Below are 6,995 nucleotides of genomic sequence, written 5' to 3' on the forward strand. Positions count from 1 at the left end.
AGAGCTAGATATATACAGATCTAGGAATCATCTGTGTAGACATAATAATTAAACCCATGAAATTGATGAGATAGTAGAGAAAGAAAAAAAAAGGCCCAGATCAGAGCTTTGGGGCACATACCCTGTCAATGGGCATGACATGGATGGAGGGCCATCAAAGGAGACTGAGAAGAAATGGAAAGACGAGAAAAAAGAGAACCAAATACAGCAGCCACAAAAACCCGTAGAAGAAAAATGTCCATGGGGCAGCTAGGTGGCGCAGTGGATAGAGCACTGGCCCTGGAGTCAGGAGGACATGAGTTCAAATCCGGCCTCAGACACATAATAAATACTTCCTAGCAGTGTGACCCTGGGCAAGTCACTTAACCCCAACTGACTCACTTAAAAGAGAGAGAGAGAGAGAGAGAGAGAGAGAGAGAGAGAGAGAGAGAGAGAGAGAGAAATGTCCATGAAGAGATGATCAACAAAGAGGACAAGAAGATGAGGACTGAGAAAAGGCCATTAATTTGGCAATTAAATTGTTAACTTTGACAAGAAGGGTTTCAGTTGAATGAAAGAGCCAGAAGCCCAGATTACAGAAGGTTTAGAAGAAAGTGAGTGGTGAAGAAGTGGAGGTAATGAGTTTCAAAGGTTTTTTTTTTCCAAAGACTTAAGCTGAGAAAAGAAGGAAGGTTATATGGATAACAGAATCAAGTAAGGGTTTTTTAAGGATGGGGAAATTTGAAAGTGTTTGTAGGGAGCAGAGAAGCCAGTAAATAGGGTGAGACTGAAGATAAGGGAAAGTATGAGCATGATAGAGAGTAAAAACTACTGGAAAGTCAAAATGCTTCAGCCATGAAGCTCTAAGCATCTGAGGTCATATGTGAGCTCATATCCTCTTGACTCCTGGCTGCTTCACATACAAGACATTCCATCTCTTAGCTCAGAGCATTTCCTCTTGCTGTTCCTCATTCCCTCCTCCCCAGCTTCCTTTAAGTCCCAACTAAAATCCCACCTTCTATAGGAAGCTTCTTAGCACCCCTCTTAATTCCAGTGCTTTCCCTCTTTGAATTATTTTCTGTTTATCCTGTGTGTGTCTTGCTTTGTATACATTTGTTTGCATTGTTATCTGTCCCATTAGACTGTGAGCTGCCTCGAAGGCAGAGACTGTTTTTTGCCTCTTTTTTGGTATCATCAGTGCTTAGCACAGTGCCTGGCACATAGTAGGCACTTGATAAATGTTTATTGCAATTACAATAGTAACATCAAAGATCGCAGATCACCATTACAGATATAATAATAATAATGAAAAGGTTTGAAATATCATGAGAATTACCAAAATGTGACACAGAGACACAAAGTGAGCATTGGAAAAATGGCACCGATAGACTTGCTCAACACAGGGTTGCCACAAACCTTCAATTTATAAAAAATGCAGTGTCTGCAAAGTGTGTGCAAAAATAAAGTGAAGCACAATAAAAATTTTAAAATAAATGTTTATTGATTGATTAGGAGTCATCTTTAGAGGGATGACAATTAAAGTTATAGGAGTAGAAGAGGTCACCAAAAGAGCCTAAAGAAAGAAGAGGTTCAACCTCTAAGCATCCCTTACATCTGTCTCTTTTTCTTCAACTTGATTTCTTTCTACCTCTACATTTTTCTCATACAATATCTTCTTTCTACTCACACCTACTCACCATCAGCTCAGTCCTTTATCACTCCTTGCCTGGGCTATAATAATGATAACAATAGCTAGCATTTACATAGACATATAGATTTACAAATATTCTCTTTACCTTACAAATATTCTTCTTTTATCATCTCAACAATCCTGGGAGGTAGGTGCTATTATTCTCCCCATTTTTCAGACAACGAAACTGAGGATGAGTAAGGTTAAGTGACTTGAACAGGGTCATACAATAAGTGCCTGAGGCTGGAATTCAACTGAGATCTTTCTAACTCCTATCCCAACACTGTCCACAGCCCAACAGCCTGGTTTAGCCCTTCCTCATCACTGACTTACACTTAAAATAACCTTCTAATTTGGTTTCCCTGCTTCAAGCCTTTCTCTCTTTCTGTTCTAATCTTCCCAGAGATGTCAAAGCCATATAACCAAAACAAAAGTCAAATCTGGTTGCTCATTAAGCACCAATGGTTCCCTATTCTGTTTAGCAGATAATAAAACCCCCTGTGGGATTTCAAGCCTTTCACAACCTGGGTCTCAACTCTCTCTCCAGCCTTTCACACACTTCTATAGTGCCACTACATCATCCTTCTTTCTGTTCTTCAGCACAACAATCCAACTCTAAATGTCTCCATGACTTTGCACAATCAGAATGCATCCTCAGCCTCACCTCTGCCTCTTCTAGAAACTCCAGCTTCCTTTGAATCTTGGACCAAGGGCCACCTTCAACACAAGGCCTTTCTTTCTTTATCCCTACCCCTGGTTAGTCATTCCTTCCCAAATTACATTGTATTTTTTTTTTGTATAAGCTTATATGCACATATTTCCACTTACAGAACTCCATGAGGGCAAGGATTATTTCATTTTTGTCTTTGTATCCCTAGCATCTGACAAAACACAGGTGCTTAATAAATGTTTCTTGATGTCTCTCTCTAGTTAATAATTGTGATAGCTAACATTTATTTATTGCTTACTATGTGCCTGGCACTGTGCTAAGTGCTTCACAATTATTATCTCATTTGGTCCTCACAACAACCCTAGGAAGTAGGTGCTATTATTTTTTACAGATGAGGAAACCAAGGCAGAGGTTGTGACTTGCTCAGGGTCACACAGCTAGTCAAGTGTCTGAGGCCACATTTGAATGTCTTCCTGACTCCAGGCCAAACATTCTACCCATTGAGCTACCTTCTTTCTCGTTTATTTATGTAACCTTTTAAATTTAGGTTGTATATCCATTTGAACTTTATTATGATATACGATATGTCTACTTTCTGCCAAACTGCCAAAGTTTTCCCAGCAGTTCTTGTCAAATACAGGATCCCAACCCATATAGTTTCTGTTTGGGGGTTTGACTAATGGTCTCATGTCATCCTTGTCGACAAGATGGAAAAACATGGGCTAGTAAAGAGGATTCAGTCATTAATGGTCTTAAAAGAGTCTGTGCTTGGCCCCATGCTGTTTAGCATTTTATCAATGACTTGAATAAAGGCATAGAGGCCATGATTAATTATCAAATCAGCCGATGACACTAAGCTAGAAGGAGGGAGGGCTGACATATGGATGACAGAGTTAGGATCCAAAAAGTCTCAGACAAGAACATTGAGCTGAATGTAATAATGAATTCAATGACAGCAAATCTAAAAGTCTTAGCCTTGGATTCAAAAAAATCAGCTTCATGTGAATTGATCCCACCATTCTGGACAGCAATTTGGAACTATGCCCAAAGGGCTATAAAACTGTGCATACCCTTTGATCCAGTGATACCACTTCTAGGTCCTTATCCCAAAGACATAAAAAAGAAAAAAAGAAGCGAAGAGGACCTATTTCTACATATATATATATATATATATATTTATAGCAGCTCTTTTTGTGGTGGCTAAGAATTGGAAATCAAAGGGATGCCCATCAACTGGAGAATGACTAAACAAACTGTGGAATATGATTGTGATGGAATAGTATTGTGCCATAAGACATGACAAGCAGGATTTTAGAAAAACCCAGACTTACATGAACTGATACAAAGTAAAGTGAGAACGTTGTACACAGTAAAAGCAATATCATAAAATGAAGAACTGCGAAGGACTTAGCTATTCTCAGCAATACAATGATCACGACAATTCCAAAGGACTAATGAGGAAGCATACTACCCAGCTCCAGAGAAAGAACTGATATTGTCTGAATAGACTGAAGCATGTAATTTTTTTCTTTCATTTTTTTGAGTCTTCTTATACAAAATGACTAATATGGAAATGTTTTACATAATTACACATGTATAACCTATATCTGACTGCTTACCATCTGGGGGGGAGGGGAGAGAAGAAGGAAAGATAGAATTTGGCACTCAAAACTTCTTTTTAAAATGTTAAAATTATTTTAACATGTAACTAGAGGGAAAATAAAATATGCATTTTTTTAAAAATCAATTTTTCATTCTTAAAATGATAAGTAGCATCTACCTAAAACCTTCATCAAGCATCATATGCAATGGGGACAAACTAGAAGCATTTCCAATAAGATCAGGAGTGAAAAAAGGATGTCCATTGTCACCCCTGTAGTTCAATATTGTACTGGAAATGTTAGCTTTAGCAATAAGAGAAGAAAAAGAAATTGAAGGTATTAGAATAGGCAAAGAAGAAACAAAGCTATCACTCTTTGCAGATGATATGATGAAATACTTAGAGAATCCTAGAGAAACAAGTAAAAAACTACTTGAAATAATAAACAACTTTAGCAAAGTTGCAGGCTATAAAATAAACCCACACAAATCATTGGCATTTCTATATATTACCAACAAAGCCCAACAGCAAGAAATAGAAAGAGAAATTCCATTTAAAGTTACTGTAGACATTATAAAATATTTAGGCGTCTACCTACAGAAACAAACCCAGGAATTATATGAACACAATTACAAAATGCTTTTCACACAAATAAAGTCAGATCTAAATAACTGGAAAAACATCAGTTGCTCATGGGTAGGTCAAGCTAATATAATTAAAATGACAATTCTACCTAAGCTAATTTACTTATTCAGTGCCAAAGCAATCAAACTACCAAAAAATTATTTTGTAGAGTTAGTAAAAATAATAACAAGATTCATTTGGAATAACAAAAGGTCCAGAATATCAAGGGACTAATGAGAAGAAATGTAGGGGAAGGTGGCCTAGCCATTCCAGATCTTAAATTGTATTATAAAGCAGCAATCATCAAAACTGCTTGGTACTGGCTAAGAAATAGAGTGGTGGATCAGTGGAATAGGTTAAGTATGCAAGACACAGTAGTCAATGACTATAGTATCTATTATTTGATAAGCCCAAAGACCCCAGCTTCTGGGATAAGAACTCACACTTTGAAAAAAACTGCTTGGAAAACTGGAAAAGTGTACGGCAGAAACTAGGTACTGATCAAAATCTCACATCACATACCAAAATAAAGTAAAAATGAGTTCATGATTTAGATATAAAGGCTGATACTATAAGCAAACTGGGAGAGCAAGGAATAGTTTACCTATCAGATTTATGGAGAACAGAGGAATTTATGACCAAACAGGAGATAAAGAACATTACAAAAAGCAAAATGGATAACTTTGATTACTTTAAATTGAAAAGTTTTTGCACAAAGCCAATGCAACCAAGATCAGAAGGAAAGTAGAAAATTGGGAAAGAATTTTTACAACCAGTCTCTCTGATAAGGACCTCATTTCTAAAATATATAGAGAATTAGGTTAAATTTATAAGAATACAAGTCATTCCCCAACTGACAAATAGTCAAAAGATATGAACAGCTCTCAGATGAAGAAATTAAAGCCATCTATAGTCATATGAAAAAAATGCTCTAAATCACTATTGATTAGAGAAATGCAAATCAAAACAACTCTGAGGTACCACATCACACCTATCAGATTAGCCAACATGACAAAACAGGAAAATGATAAATGTTGGAGAAGATGTGGGATAATTGGAACATTAATGCATTGTTGGCGGAGTTGTGAAATGATCCAACCATTTGAGAGCAAATTGGAACTATGCCCAAAGGGCTATAAAAATGTGCATACCCTTTGACCCAGCAATAGCACTTCTAGGGCTATATCCCAGAGATCATACAAATGGGAAAAAGACCTATCTGTACAAAAATATTTATAGCAGCTCTTTTTGTGGTGGCAAAGAATTGAAAATTGAGAGGATGACCATCAATTGGGGAATGGCTGAACAAGCTGTAGTATATGAATGTAATGGAATACTATTGTGCTCTAAGAAATGATGAGCAGGAGGACTTCAGAAAAACCTGCAAAGACTTGTATGGACTGATGCCGAGTGAAGCGAGTGGAACCAGGAGAACATTGCACACAGTTAACAGCCACGTTGTGCAATGACTAATATTGATAAACTTAGCCCTTCTCAGAAATACAAGGATCTAAGACATCTCCAAAAGTCTCATAATGGAAAATGCTATCCACATACGAAGAACTATAGAGTTTGAATGCAGATCGAAGCATACTATTTGCTCTTTTTTTTTTCTTCTGTTGTGTTTTGTTTCCTTTCTGGCAGTTCCTCCTATTAGTTCTAATTCTTACTTATAACATCACTAATGTGAAAATAGGTTTAATAGGAATGTATATGTATAGCCTATATCAGATTGTTCACTGTCTTGGGGAAGGAGGAAGAGAGAGAAGGAGACAAAAATTTATAATTCAAAAAGCTTATGGAAGTGATGGTTGATAATTCAAAATAAATTTAAAAAGTTAAAAAGAAAAAAGAAAATATATTTTTTAAAAATCAATTTCACAAGCACAAGATGGAGAGGCTAGGCTAGATGAAGTTTGTCTGAAGATCTAGGAGCTTTAGTAGACTGCAAGCTTAATAAACAAACAGTATAATATAGCAGTCAAAAGAACTGATTTTAGGTAGCACTGAGCAGCACTGTCCAGACCTGTGAAAGTAACACCTTATTTTGCTCTAGTCAGACCACATCTAGAGTCCTGTATTTAGACCTGGGTGCCCCATTTTTGGTAGGTCAGTGAAATACCTGAGCAGGTTCAGAATTCAGAAGATGGCAAGGAAAATGGTAAAAATGCAATGGAGGTCCGTATGCAAAGGTCTGATGACCACTTGTCTAGTATGTTGTGGATGGGATCCTTGTTCCAGGAGGGGTCAGACTAAAAGTCTCTGAGCTCCCAACTTGGAAAATAGTCTAAATGAATACAGGAGAATGAGAAGAGAGCCTTTGCTGAACTGGGAAAGTGAGGTCCCTACAGGATTTGAGACGCCATGGTAGAATACACTGAACACAGGTAGAATATGCTCTCTAAATGATAAAAAAAAAAAACAGTGGAAAA

The sequence above is a fragment of the Phascolarctos cinereus genome, unplaced genomic scaffold (assembly GCF_003287225.1).
Source record: "Phascolarctos cinereus isolate Bilbo 61053 unplaced genomic scaffold, phaCin_HiC Scaffold_4;HRSCAF=312, whole genome shotgun sequence".
Taxonomy (NCBI): Eukaryota; Metazoa; Chordata; class Mammalia; order Diprotodontia; family Phascolarctidae; genus Phascolarctos; species Phascolarctos cinereus.